This window comes from Haliotis rubra, unplaced genomic scaffold (genome assembly GCF_003918875.1).
Source record: "Haliotis rubra isolate DU_JTF1 unplaced genomic scaffold, ASM391887v1 Scf330, whole genome shotgun sequence".
In the NCBI taxonomy this organism is placed as follows: domain Eukaryota; kingdom Metazoa; phylum Mollusca; class Gastropoda; order Lepetellida; family Haliotidae; genus Haliotis; species Haliotis rubra.
In genome coordinates, this window is record NW_025767003.1 from 246,702 (window position 1) to 272,111 (window position 25,410).

The following is a 25,410-nucleotide window of genomic DNA, read 5'->3' on the forward strand; positions in this document are numbered from 1 at the left end:
GGACTGATGTTGATCTTCTTGTGCTCCTCATGCATTTGTGTGCTTCAGAAAGATTGTACTTCCTTAAAACTGGTAGCGGAAAGACTGCTGATCGTCTATATAGCATTTCGTGGGTACGGCAAGCAAGAGCTTCAATTCTGGGTTGCTCTTTCTCCATGCCATGACTGGTTGTGACATTACATCAGCCTTGTACAGACGGTGAAAGCAAAAAGCCGTCATGTTGTTCACAAAACGGTAGTTGCAGCAATTCAAACACAGTATACCTTGCAGAGGAGGATGAAGAAGATCAGGTATTACCATCTGATGAAACATCTCATGAATTGTCTTACAGCCACGCTGATGAGCGTGAAGTTGAAGATGAGCCACAGCCTTCAACTTCCTACAGACTGACAAGGAAAAGAAAACTATCTTTATAGAGTGAGTGAGTGAGTTATTATTTAACGTCACATCGGCAATATTTCAGCCATATCGTGACGAGAACATTCGATATTAGAATGAAATTATCTTTATAGATGTTTAGTCATACGTGTTTGAAGATAGCGTGTTACATAATCTGTAAATAGTGTTTGATAGTCTTGGTTTTCTGCAGAATATCAGTTATTTTTAGGTACTGTCAGGTTGAGTTATGATATTTTCTTGAAATTGTGAGTATCCAAGGGCGATATCTCCTTTTAAAGCATGGAAATGGTTACTTAAATGTGTTTTTATGAAGTTATGAAATTTCACTTGCTTGATTTTTGGGTGTAAAACATCAAATTATTGCTATTGTTTGGCCACTTATTGAGTTTTCATTGACTTTTAAAAATGCAAAAAAATTGCAAATTTTCAGTTTCAGTCAAAATGTTAAAATATGATTTTATGAAGTTATATTCGGTGGTTTGTGGTGTAAAAGACATTGAACAATACACTTCAAGGTCTTTTGGATATATCTAAGCCTTATCATTATACCTATAGGTCTTTGTGTCACCCAAGGGTAAAAATATATATAACTTCTATTTTTAGCACAAAAAAAGGGCCACAGAATTTTTTTCTTTCTGAAATAATAGTCAACAATCTTGAGATATATTCACTCAGTTGTCAAACATGTATGTACTTATGTACAGAAATAGAGAAGTTGTGATTATTTTATGGAGCACAATTGGACTTCTAGGTTAGCAAAAAATTGCATAGGGTAGCCATGTTTGCACGTGCACTATGGATTTAGCTCAAGTGGTATTTTAGGGGACTTTTAGTATGTTATGTAGGAAGGTTTGTAGAACATACCTGCCAAGATTCATTTCTTCATCATCTTTTTCCGACCATTTTGCTAATTTAACTGGCCTTTATAGAGTCGTAACATTACGAACGCTTTGTGGATCGGGGCCCAGAAGTTTAGTGGTCATATTTCAATAGTAAGTTCCGAATTTACATCTGAGGTCAAGAGTCTTTATATATACGGAGTGATAGATATTTCACTCGGAAATATTCAGAAGTACTCAGCAGCTTTCTCTGTTCTCTCTGGCTGAGTAATCAGCTCTGTCTAGTTAATTATCAGAGTGATGTATTAATCAGGACGACGCCCAAACGAGCCCAATACGGTTCCCAAAACAAGCTACGTCAGTAGGAACAAGAGACTCAGGTCGGTATTTCCTTAATATTCTCACAACCACTAAAACAGTTGACGGCCATTACAGGTAAAATTTCTCCCATTTCAGATTCCCACATTTAGATACGAGGGGTTCAGCCATTGCCTTCATCTATGTTGCCCAGTTACATCGACGGGAACAACTCACTGTACCTCCTTAAAAGATCGTCCTCAACGTTCGAATGAATTATCAACAACTCGTTCATCCTTGTTATTGACATTTTATTGTGTAGCTCTCTTGTATATTTACATACAAACCTGTACACACACAGAATAGCAAACATGACAATATCGAGTAACTCCAATCTGTATGTAAACGTAAGCATTATATGTACTCTAATACATCTATATCAGTAAGGAGAGAGTGAGTGAGTTAACTTTTACGCCGCACTCAGCAATATTCCAGCTATATGGCTGCGGTCTGTAAATAATCGAGTCTGGACCAGACAATCCAGACATCAACAGCATGAACATCGACCTGCGCAATTGGGAACCGATGACATGTGTCAACCAAGCCAGCGAGCCTGACGACCCGATCCCGTTAGTCGTCTCTTACGACAAGCATGGGTTACTGAAGACCAATTCTAAACCGGGCCTTCACGGATCCTATCATAAGGAATCCCCGATACTGTGTGACATGCTGGCGGTGTAGGAGTATGTAAACAATCGCGGCAGAATACATTGGTGAGTAGGCAAACAGTCAACGTGTGTCATGACTTGACCAGTAGGGGTTGTTCATTGAACAAAGAAGCCGAATCTACCTCCCGATGTCAATTTGAGAGGGTCTTGTCAATGACCATTGTGTCTGCAGTAACCTGATCCAAAGTCTGCAAATTACAGACTGAGGCACACTGAACATATTTGCCAGTGTGAACCATGTCAGACACACGTTATCTGTCCATCACTTGTAGACGACCGATTCCCAGTTTGAAGATTTATAGAAACAAGAAAAACAACATAACACCTACTTACGTGTGTCAAGTACATGACACGTGTCAAATGTACTAGATTTAGAAACAAGACAAACACGATAAGTGGGAAAACATCTTAGCGAAAGACATGAAATTGGCACAAAGGAAACAACTCACTTCTGTATGAAAGCTGCCTGTGACAACAACCTCAAAAATAATACAACAAAAGCATGTTTCAAAACTTCCTAAACGTTTTGTCAACAAGTAAGATTCAGCACATATCTGAACCTGTTTTCCGATAACCTTACAATATCGTGCTTGGATAATTTGATGGGAGATTCTTTAGGTAAATAGTACTGTGAAAATGGTAAACTGCAAAGCCCGAACCTTCAAACCAATATGTTTGCCAAGCCATGAGGACATAGAGGCGAAACTGATTTGGAAACTACTTCACAAAACCATTTAGGAGATAGTTTCTAGCTTTAGTCACAGTGCCGAGAGGCTTTGGAGTTTATGAGATTTGCTTCCTGATGCTGATGCGTTTTTCATTAAATATTTAGGCTTGGATTCTGTCTCTCTATCTAAATATGTGTGTTTACAATTATTATTCGCATCTTAGAGTACGTAGATAAGTACAAAGGTAAATGACAGTACGTGTTGATACTCTGAACACATTAAGGAGCATGTACCTGCAAGCATACCAGGTTTTATCACAGCATCAACAGATCCTACGTCATTACAAACCCCTGTCTTCTGATCACAAGCTACACAATCCCCACTGCATGTGTGCTGACAGTGACTCCCGTATGCCCCGCCCCTACACCCACGAGTACAGATACCGTCCACCTCACAGACACCATCCAGGCACCACCCACAAGCCTCGTCACATCTCTCTCCGAACCATCCATCAGTTCAGGCTGAACACCGTCCATGGCGGTCACACACATTGTCTCTACAATGCAGACATTTCTTGTGACAGTGTTTTCCATAGTACCCTGGAACACAGCCCTCCACACACGATCCATCATGGCTGTAACACAGGGAAGACTTGCAGGGGGCACTACACGGGGTGTGACAGTGTGACCCGTGCCACCCAGTCTCACATCCTTCCTGACAAACTGAAGTATGTCGACCACAGTGCTTGAGTCCATCTCTTCCTTTGTAGCACTTCTCGGGGCACGTGTTACTGCAGCGGTGTCCATGGTAACCTGGAAGACACTGTTCACATACCTCAGTCTGTCTGTCACAGCCACTGGTCCAGCAATGTGGACATCTGTCTTCACACTTCTGTCCATAGAAGCCTGCTTCACATCCATGTAGACAGTACCCCGTGATGCTGCACCTTCCCATCAGACAGTTGTCACATGATATGTTACAGAAGCCCCCTGCCCATCTTCCATCACACCCATCAAGACATTCTCCTGTGTGTATGTGACAGACTGATGCCTTGCAGTTGGGTGGACATCGTCCATCACAATGTGCCCCGGTCCAGCCTCCACCACAAGATTCAGAACAAGCACCTGTATGACGGTCACAGTAGACAGCGCCACCTACCGGAAAGCTGGAACATCGTGGTGGACAGGGTGTGTCGCAGTGTCGTCCATAGAACCCTGGCCTACATCTGAAACATTCTCCAGTGGACCTGTCACATCCGTCTCCGTCACAACGTCCTTGGCATGTAGAGCTGCAGTTTGATCCGTGACACCCGGTGTTGCAAGACTGACATCGAAGACGACCATTTCCATGTCTACACCCACTTGTGTAACATGAGTCGTGACTTAGGTGCTCTGAAATGTCTTTTGTTGTGTGTTAAAAATGTCAAAAAATAACCCGTATTGTATTTAGGAACCATATGAATATGACAAATTTAACTTGAACAAATTTGAATTTCGTTTCAGTTTTAATCCAATAACCATGGTGAATACTATTCCATTGTATCATTATATACATGTATTTACCAAGAACGTGTGTAACAGCAAGCAGGGCAGAGATCAGCACCACAAGCGACAGGATCTGTCCGCCTTTCATTGTTCCAGGGGACACGTGGTCTACTGATGAAAACAGATATAAGGATTAAAAGATGACTGGATTACCTGAAGGGAAAGCAAGTTTGTTTCTTAACAAGCAACAGTGGAGTTAGTGGAGAAGAACGCATGTTCTCTAACTACGTTACAAGTTGTAGCAATATCACAGATGTAGACATGCTTTTATGCGTCTAGTGGAAGGTTGTATACAATGTCTTAATGAAGTCTTCTTTAAGAGGCAATAGAAATCGGAGCACTAAGTACCTACCTGATAACGCTTTGGAAAAGCAGTACATACTGGTAACAGGCTTGTTAAAGGAATCCCATGGCAAGGTCTACTCCTGTTCCCATATAGGCACACTGTTACACTTGAGTGTAGTTAGTTTTCCAAAAGTAACGTATGGTTAATTTTGCCTCATTTTGCTTGTTTTTGAGAGGACGACAATGCGACAACGCGACAATGTCCCTTCTCGGATTCCATACAAAACCCATACAAAAGTTCTGCAGTAAGTCATAATCATTATATCACTGACCTACTTGTAGTGTCGAGGTTTTATTGCAGATTACACTCGCGACAGGTACCTTAGCCCAAATGAATCTATACGACATTCACTGAACAATTACAGTTACTTAACATTATAAAATATATATGTTTCACCTTATTGCGACCCTCTATAATGAATTAAGTTCTCTAGAACTGTTCTCAATTACAATGACGTCAGAACCGTATGCGTGCGTGCGTGCTTGTCTGTCTATCCCTGTCCGCCTGTCTGTCTGCCCACCGTGCCTGTCTAATTGTCTGTGTGCCAACCGTGCCTGTCTGTCTGTGTGCCCAACGTACCTGTATGTCTGTGTGGCCAACATGCCTGTCTGTCTGTGTGCCCACCGTGCCTGTCTGTCTGTGTGCCCACCGCGCCTGTCTGTCTGTCTGCCTGTCTGTGTGCCCACCGTGCCTGTCTGTGTGCCCAACATGCCTTTCTGTCTGTGTGCCTGCCCACCGTGCCTGTCTGTGTGTCTGCCCACCGTATCTGTCTGTCTGTCTGCACATCATATCTGTCTGTCTGTCTGCACATCATATCTGTCTGTCTGTCTGACCAAGCAGGACCAACAACATCTGCGAGACTTGAAACAATTCTTTTAGAACTCTTGTAGTTATCCTGTTTACTGAGGACTTTCTTTCCATCAAAGCCTATCAAAATCTATGAAATTGATCTTAACCACCTAACAGGAGTAACATACCGACATATACTACCCATCAAAAGTACACCATATACAACACATGTACAACATATATACATCACATACACACCATATACAAAACATGCACAACATACATATGTATCAGGGCGTGAAGTCATCCCACAGATGACATCCTTACCTTGTCAGCTTGCTGACGGGGTTAACCTCTTTGGTCATGTGGACAAGGCGTCCAACTTCGTATTAGAAGGTCCGTGGTTCGAATCCCAGCACGGAACTCGGAAATTTTATGGCCGCTACATTGGCGCCCAACGTGGGGCTGAGCACTTTCATATAAAATTTGAGCAAAATAAGGCTCAGTACCCAACTATGCGGCTCGGGACGTGCCTTCTGTTGACGGGGGAGTATGTTTCAGGGCGTGAAGTCATCCCACAGATGACATCCTTACCTTGTCAGCTTGCTGACGGGGTTAACCTCTTTGGTCATGTGGACAAGGCGTCCAACTTCGGATTAGAAGGTCCGTGGTTCGAATCCCAGCACGGAACTCGGAAATTTTACGGCCGCTACACATACATCACATACACACCATATACAACACATCTGCAACATATATACATCACATACACACCGTATACAACACATGTACAACATACATACATCACATACACACCATAAACAGCACATGTACAACATATATACATCACATACACACCATATACAACATATGTACAACATATATACATCACATACACACCATATACGACACATGTACAACATATGTACATCACATACACACCATATACAACACATGTACAACATATATACATCACATACACACCATATACAACACATGTAAAACACATATACATCACAAACACACACTATTCAACACATGTACAACATACATACATCACATACACACCATATACAACACATGTACAACATACATACATCACATACACACCATATACAACACACGTACAACATACATACATCACATACACACCATATACAACACATTTGTAACACATATACATCCCATGTACCAGAGGAGAAGATACTGCTGTATTGTGTTCAGAAAATGAACATCATGAACACGTTATAAACAAGATCGAACATTTTGAGCGCTACTTCAATCCTTTTTTATCATTTATGATCCCTATTATATCATTTTCTCAAACACTTATGGCGCCATGGCTGATTGATGTCCTGTCTTCGTATTCCGACAGAGTGGATCGTTGTCCTCGATATCCATCACTAGATTGTCTTGTCCAGACTATATTTGTTACTGGCTGCCGTCGTACAAATCTAATACATTCTAATAATGACTGGTGTATAGATGCACAATTTCTCCATTTACTATGAAGAGCGGCGTTTCGGTGCATATTCTAACGCCGTTGTCCTGTTTCTAATGTTTTTTTGTTTTGTTTTGTTGTTTTTTTGTTTTTTTTCATTCACGACACATAATATACATTGCTGGTTATGAAAATAAACATATAAACAAAATTATAAGCGTACAATCGCAAATCAAAAGTGCAATATTTTGTACCCTTTTTCTCAGGCGGAAAGAGTTTGAAAAGAGAAGGATAGCGGTATAGACATAGGATGCAGAAAGGTTTTACTCACAAGGGAACAAAGAGTTCCATTTCATACGAAATTTTTCATCCTTTTCTCCGAAAATATGTTCTTCTAGTTTGAAATGGTATTTTATGAAATATATAAGCTGGTTGATATTTAATTCCGTAAAGTCATATCTTATTTTGTTAATATATTTCTTGATAATGATAAACAGATGGTTAATAAGGACAGGTGCCTCCGGGTCTCCCATCAGGAAATGTTCAACATTTATACTTATATTACAGCTAGTTTTGTACCGATACCACTCAACAAATGTTGAGAGAAGGTGTTTTGTTTTTTCACAGAAATAAAATAAATGTTATAAAGTTTCTATTTCTTTGTTGCAGAGGGTACAGACATCATCATCACTGATACCTATCTTAAACAAAAATGACTTAGTTGTAACTATTCGATGAATCAGTTTATACTAAAAATTCCTGGCTTTATTTTCTATGGTAACTTTATTTATCAGCGCAAAACAGTCACAAAGATAGTCATCTGCTAGAGTAATATTAAGTTTGGTTTCCCATTTCCGCTGAAGATTATAGAGAGAGCTTTCTTGACTTTCACATAGCTGAGTATATATGAATTTACAGTCAGCTGACTTGAGTATTTGTGTGAGAGTATTACACTGAGTGTTTACTGATTCTATCTTTTGATTTGTGTCTCTGATGCCATTGATCCAGTGTTTGGGTATATATCTAAAAAATCTGAAATAAAGGAGATATGTTTCTTTAGATTAAATTCTTCTTTAAGCGTATCATAGGACTTGAACTCACCGTTGTTCGAGACAATGTCTTTCATATATTTCATGCCTTTTTTCATCCATGAGACGAACAACCTAATATCGGTAACAGGTACAAAATTAAGAAGTGGCAAGCACATAAAATCTTCAACACTTTCACTAATTTTAGAATGGATACATGCATAGCATTAAACAACATCTTTCCAAAAGTAGTTTTTAATATTTTTGGAGTAGGATTGTATTTTTTCCACTTGAAAGTTGAATAGATTAATGTCACCAAAAGGTGATAATGTCTCAAATGCTAGGTGCTGCCACAACCCCTTTGATGTCAGTAATCTCCTTATCCATTTGATTTTCATGTACTTGCAGAATGATATAACATCGATCATTTTTAAGCCACCCTTACAGTAGTCGTTTATCAACATTTTCCATTGGATATTATCACGCTTCCCACCCCAAATAAACGTAAAAAGTAAAGTATTCAAACGTTTGGAAAAGAGTTTAGAAGGATTAGGGAGGGCGATAAACAAGTGTGTAAAAAGGGGGATAATTTGAGTTTTAATTATCGTTATTCTGCCTATCAAAGTTAATGATCTATTTGACCACGAGAATAATATTTTTCTAATTTTTGAAAACTGCGGTTCGAAATTTAATGTATTATAGTAATCATTTCTTCTAAATTGGTTGAAAAAATTATTCCCAGGATTTTAAATGGTTCTTTGGACCAGCGAAGAGGTATATATGGGCAAAGTTGTTCATTTGTGTCTCGTTTGGACCCTATCCAGACAGCTATAGTTTTATCACAGTTTAAATTTAGACCAGATACTATTGCAAATGTTTTAATAATATGAATTAGCTCTGACAGTCCTCGTTCAGATCCATCTAAAGTGAAATTCATATCGTCTGCGTATTGGAAGATGAGATATTCTATATCTTTTATAGTAATACCATTGATATGCTTATTAGATTTAATTGCAATAGCCAATAGTTCGACACATGTTACAAAGAGATATGGCGCTACTGGGTCTCCTTGACGACATCCGCGTCTTAAGGAAAAGAAGTTCGACAATGAACCCGATAAAATGGAGGCACTACAGCTATTACGCTGAAAGAGTTTAATCCAATTTCTAAGTACCGGGCAAAATTAAATACTTCGAGTACCTTGTCAATAAAGTCCCATTCGATAGTATCGAATGCCTTCTCAAAATCTATTGCAACTAAAAGACCAGGTAGTTTATATTCTTCACAATAATTCATTAAGTCATATAATATTCGAGTATTTTCTCCTAGAAATCTATTTTTGAAGAAGCCTGTTTGAGTTTCACTTATTATCTCAGGAAGGACTTCTTTCAGTCGTGAAGCTATGGCCCCAGATGCAATTTTGTAATCTATATTTAGAAGAGTTATAGGTCGCCAATTTTTTAAGTATCGCCTATCACGAGAGTCTTTAGGCAAACATGTTATGATACCTTGTCGTTGAAAGTCTGACAACATTCCAGATTCGTATGCATATGTAATGGATCGCAAGAGAAATACACCTATGTCTTTCCAGAAAAATTTATAAAACTCTGCTGTGAAACCATCCGATCCAGGACTCTTTCGATTCTTAATACTATTTAAGGCTCGTGTACATTCATCTAGCGTAAGTGTATTTTCACAAAATTCGCGTTGATCATTTGATAATTTCTGGTCATAATTTTTCGTAAAAACATCTAGATAATCTTGCCAATCTTTTGCGTGTTTACATGTGTATAAATTCTCTCAATATGTCTTCCTTTTCCGTCAGAATTTCATTTTCTGTTATTATTTCATTCATGTTCTTACTTATATAGTTTCTCTTTTCTAAGTTCATAAAATATTCAGTATTATTCTCTCCCTCTTCATACCATTTGGCCTTGCTCCTAAATATGATTCCTTTTATTTTTGCTGTCCTAATAGTTTCGAGTCTTTCTTTTTTTAAACACAATTTTGTATGATCATCACTACTTAATATTTGGGATCTAGCCTCCATTTCATAGATTTCACGTTCCAGCATCTTTTCTTCTTTTTCACTTTTTGTTTTTTCATTTAATTGAATATTCAGTTGTCTTAGTTCTTATCTTCATTTTTAATATTTCGAAAAATACTTGATCGTTTACTGATAATTCAATACCTTCTAAATTGTCGATGTTTCCGGTGATACAATATTCGGCCACTGTTTCCCGTATTGTTTGCTTAACTTGTGTTACATAATCATTGTGATACAATAAAGATGGGTTGAACTTCCAGTAACCCGGTCCACGTTCTACTGGACTAAGGGCAAGTTCTAAGGAAATAATAGAATGATCTGATCTGTAACTTACATCTATAGAAGTACGTTTAACTAAGGACATAAGCTCTTCAGAGACGAGGAAATAATCGAGCCTACTCTGTTTTACTCCATTCCTTTGACGCCATGTGTACTGCTGTTTATCGGGATTGAAAATTCTCCACGGGTCAACTAAGCCTAGTTTTGTTTTTATGTCGACAATCTTCATATATGCTTCAAGATTATTTCTGTTTTAAATTATAAGTGTCCAAATTATAATCCTGAACTACATTCCAGTCACCGCCCCAAATAATCGCCCCAGGTAATTGTTCTAATTCATTGGCAAGATCTTGAAAGAATTCAGGATTATCCTTATTTGGTCAATAGATATTTGTAATTGAGAACCGAATACTTTCTATTGTCATATCCAGTATGATAAAACGTCCATTTTCGTCCAAAATTGTTTCGTGCACTTCATATTCAAAGTTATTTTTAATCAGTATTAATGTCCCTGCTCTATTACTGGTTCCATGTGAGAAGTAACATCTGTAGCCCCATTCGGCTGCCCATATGTCTGTTCATTTTCTAAAGTACTATGAGATTCTTGAATAAATATTATAGATGATTTCCTATTTCGTACGAAATTAAAAATATCTCTACGTTTTATGCTGTCCGACTGGAGGCCCCTGGCACTCATAGATAAAATACACAAATTACTCATGTCTTATTTTTAATAAGTGAGTAGAACTGAGTGAGTGTGCGAAAGAGTAGGAGTGAGAGAGAAGGGAGGGAGGGGGTAGTTTGACAGAGAGGAGTAAAGAGAGAGAGAGAGGGAGGGAGGGAGAGAGAGGGGGGGATAGTAGGCAGAGAGGGAGTAAAAATAAAATGAGAATGATTGGTAATCCCTTTGACATTTGCCCAATTTACACAATGTATTTTGCCCAATTTACACAACATATTTTTACATCTTAATCAGCATATATCAGTATCTTATCATGAACTACCTTCATGTTAGTGGTCAAAAAAAGTCACAAATAAGTAATGAACGGTATCTAACACTTTGTCGTTGAAGTCTGTTGAGTCTATCACCAGTTACTGATTCTCGTCACAGGAAGGAATGAACAGATGATCGTGGAACACATTTGGTTATATACCGCCAATAAGCTGTATCTTCCTACACTGTCCATGTGGGGCAGTATGGGTTTCTAAGGTAAACAAAGATTCCTAGAACTAAAAAACAAAAGGGAGTTTAGTTCAGGCTATATTCGACAACACAAGTGAAAAGATCCGTTAAATTCGACCTCGCGCGCAATGTTCGTGGGGCGCGTTTTACCGTTACGTTATCCTTACGTAACACCGGTGTATTGTCCACTATGTTAAATGAAACGATACAGTCAATCACTTTCGGTTTATAACCTTGTCAATGTCGTCGCAGGGGTTAAACTTGAACCTTTTGCCCTGTTTCTAATGTTACTCCTATCCAACCGACATCTTTGGTTGTATACTCCCCAGGGAGTTGATAACGAGGTGACGACTGATCCACTGACTGGGATAGTAAAAGTGTAGAGCTTTAAAGGATGTTTCTGTGGCTTGTTAAAATAAAGGGTTGTGTATTACATGTCATATAAATTAATCCACGTCAAGGGCAATCAGAAAAAAGAATATAATGATAATAATAGTAGCATGCGTGTAATGCACTATTTTCCATGTAAAACATGTTCAAAGCACAAGATATAGAATTATATACAACAGACACTAAGAGATAATAAAAGACTAGAGATACATGGAACACAATTCAATTAATAGTTGTTTGGACTCATAGGCTAATCTGAAGAAGTGAGTCTTTAGTAGGGATAATAAAGTCGGAAGTTCTGTACACTCACGTAGATATTGAAGTAGTTGATTCCAGGCTGTAGAGGCTGCATATGAAAATGACCTTTCGCCATATGTAGAAGTCCTCATAGTGGGGATAACGAGGAGACGTTTATGCTGAGAACGGAGAGAGCGACATGGGCGGTGCTGAGTGAGCGACATGGGCGGTGCTGAGTGAGGGACCGGGCCAGATACGAAGGGGCAGATCAAGACAGACAGCGGAAAGTGAGGCACATAATCTTGAATTAAATCCTGTAGTGAATGGGCAGTCAATGTAAAGAATGAAGGAGTGGCAGAGTATGAACAAACATATCTTAAATACTTGTTTTCCGGGTGACGCTGACCTTTACACCCAATACAAAAGTTGTTTCAGTGGGTTGTACAAATCTGTGTGCCCATCGTGACCGTGACACCCCATACAAAAGCCCGCCTTCCCTGTCTGTCTGTGTGCCTGAATTACCTGTCAGTCTGTGTGCCCGCCTTGTCTGTCTGTGTGCCAACTGTGCCTGTCTGTCTGTCTGTGTGCCTGAATTACCTGTCTGTCTGTGTGCCTGAATTACCTGTCCGTCTGTGTGTCCGCCTTGCCTGTCTATGTGCCAACTGTGCCTGTCTGTCTGTCTGTGTGCCCGAATTACCTGTCTGTGTGCCAACTGTGCCTGTCTGTCTGTCTTTCTGTGTGACTGAATTACCTGTCTGTCTGCCTGTGCGCCTGAATTGCCTGTTTGTCTGTCTGTGTGCCAACTGTGCCTGTCTGTCTGTCTGTGTGCCTGAATTACCTGTCTGTCTGTGTGCCCGCCGTGTCTGCCTGTTTGTTTGTGTGCCCGCCTTGCCTGTCTGTCTGTGTGCCAACTGTGCCTGTCTGTCTGTGTGCCTGAAATGCCTGTCTGTCTGTCTGTCTGTCTGTGTGCCCGCCTTGCCTGTCTGTCTGTCTGTGTGCCCGCCTTGCCTGTCTGTCTGTCTGTGTGCCAACTGTGCCTGTCTGTCTGTCTGTCTGTGTGCCTGAATTGCCTGTCTGCCTGTGTGCCCAACTTGCCTGTCTGTCTGTGTATAATCTGTGCCTGTCTGTCTGTGTGCCCGCCGTGCCTGCCTGTCTGTCTGTGTGCCCGCCGTGTCTGCCTGTCTGTCTGTTTGTCTGCTGTGCCTGTCTGTCAGTATATGTCTGTGTTCGCAGGGGTAGGATTTGGGTTTGAGGAAGAATTTACCGATAAACCTACATATAAAAAACACAGCTCGGTATGTAAAGCAGAAGCCAGAAGTCGACGTGAAACCCCTAAATTGACTGATTGTGAAACATTATTGCTTGAATGTAACAAAATTGTCTAAAATGGGATAAACAGAAGATATTAATACATACCGTGATTAAAATTATCATACACCAATGTAAAGCTGTGGTAGTTTATCTCATAGCATATTGATTTAATTAACGGATAAAAGATTACAATATTGAATATTTCTCACCAGTAAATAATAGTATCCTACCACGAGCGTTCATGTACATGTATAAGGCAAGCAAGATAATGGGTATACAAAAGCGGAGTGCATTTCAGCAAGACAGCCTTGATACCTGGTTATTCTGCCCTTGTGATATATATGCCCGGGGAACTATCGGATCAGCTGACTTGCGGTTACATCTACAAACACACCTGACGTCCCGGTGAAGTTCACCCGGGTACAAAACGCACGGGTTTCGGCACCGACACATTACAACCCTCTAGGCAAACTAAAACATACAGACTCCAAGACATTTTATTCTAACAGACTCAGTCAGCGGGCTAGAAGCAAGTACACACTCGTGTTTTATTTATCATTATTATTATTTATTGCTAAAATCATTCTTCCGGACTACTTGTTTTCTCCCCTCTTGTTATAAATGTGTTAGCTTAGTGACAGCCTACATGTTATAACAATTAACCGACGTCAAGGGCAATCAGATAAAGGAGTATGGACAACTATGGCTCCAAAACTTGGGTTTTTCCGGTTACAGTGACCGTGACAGAAGTTGTTGACTAACGAGGATACATGAGTCATACTGCAGTGAGTTCTATAAGATTGACATAATCAATATATCACTGGCCCGCTTGAAGGGTGTGTTTAACCGTAACTGAAGTTACGCTCTAGCTTAACGATGTACACAAGTACCTTGGCCCAAAGCATTTGATGAGATATTCGCTGTGCAGTTGTACAGTGTAGTTGCTTACCATTATGGAATGAATAGGTCTCTCCTTTGACGCAGTCCTCCATAATGAACTACTCAATAACTGTTCTCAGTTACAGTGACGTCAGATGCCTGTCTGTCAGGCGGTCTGTCTGTATGTCCGCCCGCCCGCCGTGCCTGTCTGTCTGTCCGCCGTCCCTGTCTGTCAGGCTGTCTGTCTGTATGTCCGCCCGCCGTGCCTGTCTGTGTGTCTGCCGTGCCTGTCTGTCTATGTGTCCGCCGTGCCTGTCTGTCTGCCGTGCCTGTCTGTATGTCCGCCGTGCCTGTCTGTCGGTCTTTGTGACTGCGTCGTCTGTCTGCCTGCTCGCGGTGTCTGTCTGCCTGTGTGCCCGCGGTGTCTGTCTCCCTGTCCACAGTGTCTGTCTGTCTGTGTGTCCTCGATCCGTGTCCATCTGTCTGTGTGCCTAGGGCATCCCCACCGTGTCTATCTGTCCAACCGCCTGTAAGTCCACCGTGCCTGCCTGTCTGTCTGTCTGTAAATGTGTATGTCTCTGTCGGCGGGGATAAGAGTAGGGGTGAGGAAAGTCCACCCTTACGCCTACCTATAAAACAACACAGCTTGGTATGTAAACCGCTAGACGTTAACCACCTGAAGTGACCGATTGTGAAACGTTATTGCTTAAATGTAAGTGTTAATTGACATAAATTAATATATGCTGTGATTAAATTATCATACTGTTATCTAAAGCTGCGATAGAGTAATATAGATAATGTAAGATAAACTAGGTGGATAGGAAAATATAACAATATGTGAATATTTTTCCCCTGCTTCAGGTGAATGAGAGGGGGGAAGGGATGGGGGGAGAGAAAAAAGAAGAGAATGATATGACGTGTGTCAATCAAGCCACCTACAACAAGCATGGGTTGCTGGAAACCAATTCTATCCAGAATCATAACGGGTGTGTTTGCAACAGAAACAGCACCAGTACCAGCACAGGCAGTGGCTGCGGTAGCAGCAGCAGCAGCATCAGTAGCGGCGAATAGTCTATTTGCTTTCAAGTTGATCGACCCTCTCTAAATCTTGTGAGAAAACAAATCGATTTCGTCCCTTTGGGAGATTAAGGGGGTAGTAGACAAACAAAATTTCATGTGTTGCACCTTAAACAGGTGTGTGCCAGGTACGTAGCCAAAAAAAATTGCGTGTTGCACCATAAACAGGTGTGCGCCCGGTACGTAGACAACAAAATTTCATGTGTTGCACCTTAAACAGGTGTGCGCCCTGTAGTAGACAAACCAAATTTCATGTGTTGCACCTTAAACAGGTGTGCGCCCGGGACGTCGATAAACCAAATTTCATATGTTGCACCTTAAACCGGTGTGCGCCCAGCAGTAGACAAACAAAATTTCATATGTTGCACCTTAAACAGGTGTGCGCCCGGTAGTAGACATACTCAATTTCACCAAATTTCATACCAAATTTCATGTGTAGCACCTTAACCAGGTGTGCGCCCGGTAGTAGACATACCAAATTTCATGTGTTGCACCTTAAACAGGTGTGCGCCCGGTAGTAGACAAACCAAATTTCATGTGTTGCACCTTAAACAGGTGTGCGCCCGGTATGTCGATAAACCAAATTTCATATGTTGCACTTTAAACAGATGTGCGCCCGGTAGTAGATAAACCAAATTTCATGTGTTGCACTTTAAACAGGTGTGCGACCGGTACATAGACAAACCAAATTTCACATGTTGCACCATGTAGACAGGTTGTTGTTGACAAGTAACTAAAGGTATAACCCTTGATCCAAGGTTTTATTGAAATTCAAATTTGGAAGGGTAACTACATTTTTATGCGGGAAATTCCTCTATGAAACAGGTAAGAATGTTTACTTCATTGTAATGACATTATTTCACAATATTTCAAAACAATCGTTCTGAATTTACGAATTTCTTCCGTATAAGCATTTGGAAATGATGAATATATCTGGGTGTCGTTAGTCATCATTTCAAAAGACTAATAAACGCTATCCTAGCTATAATGACTTTCATATATGGTAAGCTGTTATAAAATCCACCTATTGGAGTACGATGTTACGTCCAATGCATTTGTTTGTAAGATAACGCAGAATACAGTTTTGTAACGTAGGCTTGCTATATCACTTTGTTCTTATCACAAGATCAGTGGAGCGTGATATCAAGCATGTGTGACTTTCTGCCTGTTGTTGCACAATATAGACAGTCATTATGGGGTACCTAATACTGTCTGTCTACGATACAGGCTGGAACCTGAACAGGATGGTAAGTGTTACTTATGACTTTGTCCAAAGTCTACCAGGCTCATATGAAAGTTAAGAGGTTCTACATTTTTCCAATAATAATTAGCAGGACTGGGATGATGATTCGAAACAGGATGAGCTGAGCATACAGCCTTGTTGTACTCCACTAATGATGTCAAAAGAGTCGGAGGATGAGCCATCTTACTTTATGCCAGTTTGAAATGACCTGCAAACAGTGCAAACAACGTCGAGTGTTTTTGTAAGGCTGAGAGATGCTTGTCCTTTCCAACATCTGGTAGATTGAGCAGGGCGTGTAGACCGTGGACCGTTAGGCCATAAGTCAAACTGCGCGTCGGGATACACCATAATAGCAAGTGTCTGTAGTCCTTTTCGGACCAAACAGGCGAAGACCATTCCGACGATGTTCAGGACGGGGATCCCGTGGTAGTTGTTGAAGTAGCTTCTATCAACGTTGTTCATAAACTGACGATTGAATGCCCTCACAGAGGCGCGGCCAGAGACCACCCTGTCCGGTAAGTCGCCTCTTACAGCTTGGGTTGCTTAGGCCACTTCTATCCCCGAAAGAAATAAACTGTATGAATTGAAGTCAAAAATTGGTTATACCTACTTGGGTTGTCAGTCAAGACGTGATGAGGTAATTTTACGAAGATGTCGTATTGGCCACAGTCGGTTTACTCATGACTACCTGCTGAAAACGGATGGGGATAGACCCCCCATGTGTGTCTCTTGCGATGAGGTTTTCACCATCAAGCATATCCTGCTTGAATGCGTGGACTTATCGTCTGCAAGGGACTCACATTATGATGAAACAAATCTGAAAGATCTGTTCTCCCGCGTTAGCGCTCATCTGATAGTGAACTACCTGAGGGAAGTTGATCTGTATCATAAATTGTAACTGTGAAATGTGACTATCATAAATTGTAACTGTGCAATGTGACTAACAAATTGCCTGCCTTTAAATTTGGTGCTATGACTTTTTCTGCCTTAAAATGACAATGTAATGAAGATATGTTTTTGAAATAAAACTCATTCCGAGAATGTACTTACAAAGTTTATTAATGCAAACTTGTTCTCGTCACTATAGGCACCCGTGAAGAGCCACCTCCTCGTGGTGGGTGCTGGGTAACGCTAAGCGCTCTTCGACCCCCCGTTGTGGACCCAGGGGGGATATTTGGTCCAACCCGTTTGCCGTGGGTTGCGCCCCTGTGTCGGTGGAGGACGGGAGTCTGGTGGTTGAGGGCACTGGTTCCAGGAACAGTGTTCCTTTGCCCAACACACCACTTTGGCCCTTACTTCACCTAGACGGGTGGTTGAATGGGCCCGGTTCAACCAATCGGCTGGTCATGCCAAGCCCTGTGCATGTCTATTTTGCTGCACAAATGCAATAAATTCTGTAAAATTTCTGTTAGATGCATTGGCTTATTATTATTCTGTTTGAATTTCAAAAACCTCAATTTTGTACTTTGCCTAGAGTCGTATGCCCAGAAGGCGGTGGCTCATGGGCCAATCTGGTAGAATAATTACTTTCTATTTTTCTGCTTGAGTATATCATCCCAGTATCCTTGGTGCTGCAAGTAAGAGGTCCACTTGTTTTTAGCATTGTCCTTGTGATACTCCGTGGTGGGTGGGGAACTGGGATGATGAATCTTATATACTTTAACATGAATCCTGAAACTCCCTTGAAAAAGAAACGTCAGCTTGATACTGATGAAAGTACACCTGATAGTTGTAGACCATCTAAGCAAGTAGAATACTGGCCAAGATTTCTAGTGATAGAATCTCCAGATAAGAAACCAATTAAACTCAACCGTTTGCTGTTCCTAAAGCAGTGTACGGTATAGCAGGTGACGTCAAAAATATCAAACGAATGAGATCTGGATCGTTACTCATAGAATGTAGCAAACGACAACAAGCATCTAACCTGCTGTCAATTGATACCTTGGATGGATTCCCTGTTTCAGTGTCAATCCATCGGACCCTCAATTCTAGTAAAGGCATTGTCAGAGATAGAGATAATCTTTTAGAGGGCATGACAGAACTTGATATCATGCTAGAACTCAAAGATCAAGGTTTCACGTACGTGAAACGATTTACAAGGCGTCAGAACTCAGCAGTGGTACCAACCAACACGTACTTGTTCTCATTTGTGTCTCCATCGGCACCAAGATCAATAAAAGCAGCATATTGTAATCTTCAAGTTGAACTGTATATTCCTAATTCGTTGAGGTGTTTTAAATGCCAAACATTTGGTCATGGGATAAATTCATGTACACACCCAATAACATGCGCTTATTGTGGGGAGCAATCACACGTCACAGAAGACTGTACCAACAACTTTAAACAATGCGTCAACTGTTCGGGTAAGCATTCCTCGTCGTCAAAAGATTACCCAGTTTGGAAGAGGGAAATGGAGGTGAATAAGATAAAGCGCAGTCAAAACATCAGTTATGCTGAAGCTAAGAAACTTGTACCAACTGTCCGCCCAGGTGAATCTTATGCTTCAATTACCAAAAGACCATCCACGACCACAGTTTCAGTCGAATGTCAGACAGAGCTGACATGGACTAATTCTACATCTCCTGTACTTGTCCAAAATCAAGAACTGTCAGTGCGAGGAAAATCTGCTACACAGACTGCTGACGTGTTACCAGCTACAGTGACCTCATCCAAATATATCTCTTCTTCCCAAAAGGGTCCCGCGTGTCCAAAGACACAACCAGACACAAGACGGTCCTACAGTCCCAAACCCAGACAAGACTCATGCCCATCAAAAACTGTACAAGAACCTCAGGTTAAACAAACTGTGAAAGGAAACCCCAAAATAAATAGACTCAACCAAAGCGATAGACTCGCTAAGGGTTCAAATGATGAGATCCAGCTCTATAATAAGTTTGGATCCCCTGAGGTCATGGATGTGTCTGACCATAGCTCTGGTAGGAGCTCTGGTAGGACCTCTGTAGAGAACTCAGAACTAATTTTATTGACTTACAGCTATTAGTCCAAGATCTTAATCCGTCAGTATTCTGCATTCAAGAAACCTTTCTAAAGCAGACGGATCATTTTGACCTACGTCAGTTTAATGCATATCACTACTTTTCTCCCCCAGGTGCCATTTCTGGTGTCCCCCGCCGTGATGTTGCTGGAATATTGCTAAAAGCGGCGTAAAACCAAACTCAGTCAGTGACAGAGCTACTGGTGGATCATCTATCCTGGTGAGGAATAATGTCATCAATAGCTTAGTCACACTCAAAACAAATCTCCAAGCCGTGGCAGTGCGACTTACATTACAAGTTGCATTTAATCTCTGTTCATTGTATCTTCCACCTTCATCTGCTATCCAGTTAACTGATCTACAAGCTCTCTATGATCAACTACCTAAACCCTGCTTGATCGTGGGTGATTTAAATGGCCACAACCCACTCTGGGGTGGTACTAATACCAACACCAAAGGTAAATTACTGGAGGATTTCATCTCAAATAATGATCTATGTATTTATAATGACGGTTCAAAGACATATTTACATCCTGGCACGGGAACATATTCAGCTCTTGATTTGTCTTTTTGTGACTCCAACCTATTGAGTGAACTCGAATGGTCAGTCCGCGATGATCTCTGTGGAAGTGACCATTTCCCAACAATATTAAAACCCGTGAACCCAACTGATGTTCTTCCATCGTCAAGATGGAATTTTAAAAAGGCCAACTGGCCTTTATATGAAAAACTCTGTACTGACAAACTTAAACCTGAACGTTTTATTATTGTTCCTGATGCTATAAAAGATTTCTCTGACATATTAAGCACCATAGCTGATAAGTGTATCCCACAGTCCTCTACAAGTCCAGACATACGGAAACCATGGTTTAATGCTGATTGCAAACAGGCTAGGAAGGCACGGAAAAAAGCTTATTTCCGTCATCATCCTATGGTTCACAATTTGACAAATTTAAAATCTTAAACGCTATTAAGCACGGCTTACATTCAAACAAAATAAACACCAATCTTGGCAAAACTATGTATCTTATATCAATTCCCGAACGCCTATTTCTAAGGTATGGAATATGATCCAGAAAATAAAAGGCAAGGGCTCTAGATCTAGCATTCACCATCTCAAAGACGGAAACCAGTTATTAACTAATATATCTGATATTGCTAATAAACTTGGCGAAACACTGGCACAACATTCTTCTTCCTCAAATTATGCACCCCAATTCCAAAAGTATGAAAAACAGCAAGAAAAGAAATCTATCAATTTTACTTCAGATAATGGGGAAGATTACAACGAGTTATTTTCGACTCATGAGCTCCATACTGCTCTTGACCAGGCCCATGATACTGCTACAGGAGCTGATAACATCCCTTTTGAATATTTTTGATGATATTTGGACATCTGGAGAGTTTCCTTCTTCATGGCGCGATGCTATTATTGTACCCATCCCTAAACCTGGGCGTGATCATACTGATCCTTCGAATTATCGACCTTTTTCATCAACTAGCTGCGTTTGCAAAACCACGGAACGCATAATAAATAATCGACTTGTGTGGTACTTGGAAACTAATAACTTTCTAACAGATATTCGGGCGGTGGGGTAGCCTAGTGGTTAAAGCGTTGGATCGTCACGCCGAAGACCCGGGTTCGATTCCCCACATGGGCACAATGTGTTAAGCCCATTTCTGGTGTCCCCCGCCGTGATATTGCTGGAATATTGCTAAAAGCGGCGTAAAACTAAACTCAGTCAGTCAGTCTAACAGATATTCAATGTGGTTTCCGAAAAAACAAAAGTACCATCGATCATTTAGTGCGTTTAGAGTCCTTTGTTAAAAATGCCATTATTCAAAAACAACATGCAGTGTCGATCTTTTTCGATTTAGAAAAAGCATACGACACAACATGGAAACATGGTATTTTACGAGATTTACACGATTTTGGATTGAGAGGCCGTTTGCCTCAATTTATATCCAACTTTTTAACTGACAGGCAATTTCAAGTCCCGGTGGGTTCTACCCTGTCTGATCATTACAATCAGGATCAAGGTGTCCCACAAGGTAGTATTTTGTCTGTGACTTTATTTAGTGTCAAAATCAACAATTTATCAAAGGTTTTAAATGATTCAATTAATGGATCTCGTTTTGTGGATGATTTTAATATTTCTTGTCGTGGCAACAATATGCATACTATTGAATGGCAAATGCAGTTATGTCTAAACAAAATAAATACATGGTGTCTAGAAAATGGGTTTAAATTTTCTAAGTCCAAAACTAATTGCATACATTTTTGCCGTAAATACAAACCACATAAAGACCCTGAACTAGTTCTAAACGGCACACCTATCAAAGTTGTAAGGGAGGCCAAGTTTCTGGGTCGTATTTTCGATTCCCACTTGACGTTTTTGCCACATATTAAATCACTTAAGGCTAAATGTCTGAAGGCCCTCGACTTGTTAAAAGTTGTTTCCAATTCAAAATGGGGAAGGGATAAAACTACCCTACTTCACTTATACAGATCACTCATTCGCTCCAAACTTGATTATGGCTCCATTGTATATGGAGGAGCCTGTAAAAGCAACCTTAAAATATTAGATTCTATCCATCACCAAGGTGTCAGACTTTGTCTTGGATCTTGTAGAACTTCTCATGTTGACAGTCTCTACGTCGAAGCAGATGAGCCATCTCTTACACAACGACGTATAAAATTATCTTTACAACATACTGCAAAACTATACTCTAACAAATCTAACCCTGCATTTACTTGTGTCTTCGATCCCCTCTATGAGGATCTATGCAATAAGAAACTTTCTCTTGTTCCGCCTCTTGGGCTCAGAATTAAACCATTCATTTCTGCTGCCGGCATTGAGCTGGACAATATATATCCTTCCCGTCTTCTTTCTTCTCCTCCTTGGCAAATGGTTAGGCCCCAGGTTGACCTAACATTGACCACATTTTAAAAATCCGAAACTAATGAATTACAGTATAAACAAGAATTTAGTCAGTTAAGAAATAAATATAATACATACAAATCCTTATTTACAGATGGGTCCAAGGATGGTGGCGCGGTGGCATGTGCCACTGTCGTTGGATTCAGAACAATATGTTCTCGATTACCGGATAATAGCTCTATTTTTACAGCAGAAGCTAATGCCATATTAACAGCTCTTTCATATATTAATAAACACCGTAAATATAAACAATATATACTATTTTCCTATTCTCTTTCGTGTCTTCACGCTATTAAAAATCTTTCTTGCAAACATCTACTTTTATAAGAATCTATTGAATTGTATAATGAGCTTGCTACTGGCCAATGCGACGTCGTCTTTTGTTGGTTACCCAGCCACGTTGGCATTTCTGGGAATACAATGGCTGAACTTGCTGCCAAGGCAGCACTCAACAAATCTATGTCACCACTTCTTATTCCATATTCTGATTATAAAGCTGGCATTAGAACTTACATCCGTGATCTGATGCAGAAGAAGTGGGACACCCAAGTAGGTATTAATAAATTACATGAAATAAAACCTTATATTGGTTACACCTACTTGGGTTGTCATTCCAGATTTGAGGAGGTCATTATGCGACGATGTCGCATTGGCCATACGTGTTATACTCACAAATACCTATTGAAAGGTGAGGATCCTCCGTTTTGTATCCCTTGTGATGAGAGAACCACGGTCAAGTATCTCCTGCTTGACTGTGTTGAATTCTCCATCATAGGGGATAAATAATTCAATGTAAAAACGATGAAGGATCTTTTTACAAATGTCAATTATCATTTAATTATTGGTTTTTTAAAAGAAATTGATTTGTTTGATGAATTCTGATTAATGTGTTTGATAAATAGATATATTTTAAAGATTGGTAATTTAGATTAGTAACTTAGATTGTTAGTGGCTGTACCCTCAAAGGGGGTTAAAGTACTGTAAAATTATTGTCCTCCTGAGAGGGTACGTAAGTCCCAATACTTTCAAAGTAAAATGTAAATTTACCGTATTTTAAACGTAGAATCTTTGTTCTTTTAATTGCCGGCTAAATTGTCCTACAATCGCCAGCGGCTGAAGGGATGGTGTAAATCCAGCTAGGGTCCATGCAGGTAGCAAAAGTAATGTAAGTCCCCATGGTTCCTAGTATGGTGATCTACCTTCAGTTGTTGGCGATCTATAGCCTGTTTTTATATTGTATTGCCCCATAAGTGCTATTAGTTTTAATCTTTTCATGCTAGTTTTAATTCTAATTGTGATATTCTAGTTGTTTTACTGTCCTTCGACGGCAGGTTTTTATATTATGCATATATTCCACTTCAAAATCAAATATGTTCTCGTCACGATATGGCTGCAATATTGCCGATGTGACGTTAAATAATAACTCACTCACTCACTCGTCACTATATGGCTGGAATAATGCCGATGTGATGCAAAACCCAACTCAACAACAACTCAACTCAACAACTGATGCGTGATACTGTTGGATGTGACATACAATCACCCCAATTCCTATATCAGTAAGCAATGGAAGAGTTGTTACATTTGTTCGTTTGTTTAACGTCACACTCAGCAACATCACCATCATCTGAGGGCAGTCTGTAGATAATCGAGTCTGGACCACACAACTCAGTGACTGACATGATAAACATCGATCTACGCAATTTGAATACGATGACGTGTGTCAGTCAAGCCACCTACAACAAGCACGGGTTGCTGGAGACCAATTCAAACTAAAATCATAACGGGTGTGCTAGCAGCAGTGACAGCACCAGACCCAGCACCAGCAGCGGCAGCGGTAGTTGTAGTAGTAGTAGCAGCAGCAGTAGCAGTACTAGTAGTACTAGCAGTAGTAGTAGTAGTAGTAGTAGTAGCAGTAGCAGTACTACTACTACTAGTGTAGTTGTAGTACTATCAATAGTAGTAGTAGTAGTAGCAGTAGCAGTACCAGCAGCAGCAGTAGTAGTAGTAGTAGTAGGAGTGGTAGTAGTAGATGTAGTACTAGTAGTAGTAGTAGCAGTACTAGTAGTAGTAGAAGTAGTAGTACTATCAATAGTAGTGGTAGTAGTAGTAGTAGTAGCAGCAGTAGCAGTACTAGTAGTAGTAGTAGTTGTAGCAGCAGTAGCAGTACTAGTAGTAGCAGTAGCAGTACTAGCAGCAGTGGTAGTAGTAGTATTAGCAGTGGTAGTAGTAGTATTAGCAGTGGTAGTAGTAGATGTAGTAGTAGTAGTAGTATAAGTAGTAGTAGTAGTAGCAGTAGCAGTACTAGCAGTAGTAGTAGTGAGTGAGTGAGTTTTACGCCACACTCACCAATATTCTAGCTATATGGCGGCAGTAGTAGTAGTAGCAGTAGCAGTAGTAGTAGTAGTAGTAGCAGTAGTAGTAGTAGCAGTAGCAGTAGCAGAAGCAGTAGTAGCAGTAGTAGTAGTAACAGTACTAGTAGTAGTAGCACTAGCAATAGTAGTAGTAGTAGTAGCAGTACTAGCAGTAGTAGTAGTTGTAATAGTAGATGTAGCAGAGTACTTGCTGCAGTAGTAGTAGTAGCAGCAGTAGCAGTAGCAGTACTAGTAGTAGTAGTAATAGCAGTAGCAGTAGCAGTACTAGTACTAGTACTAATAGTAGTAGTAGTAGTAGCAGCAGTAGTCGTATTAGTAGTAGCTGTAGCAGTACTAGTACTAGTACTAATAGTAGTAGTAGTAGCAGCAATAG

At 40.4% G+C, this 25,410-nt stretch overlaps 1 protein-coding gene across 1 annotated transcript in view; it reads right to left on the reverse strand.

Moving 5' to 3' along the window:
* LOC124284207 (multiple epidermal growth factor-like domains protein 10) overlaps positions 1 to 25,410 on the reverse strand; it is a 62,810-nt gene that overhangs the window by 23,818 nt on the left and 13,582 nt on the right. The gene's annotated exons all lie outside the window — the stretch shown is intronic.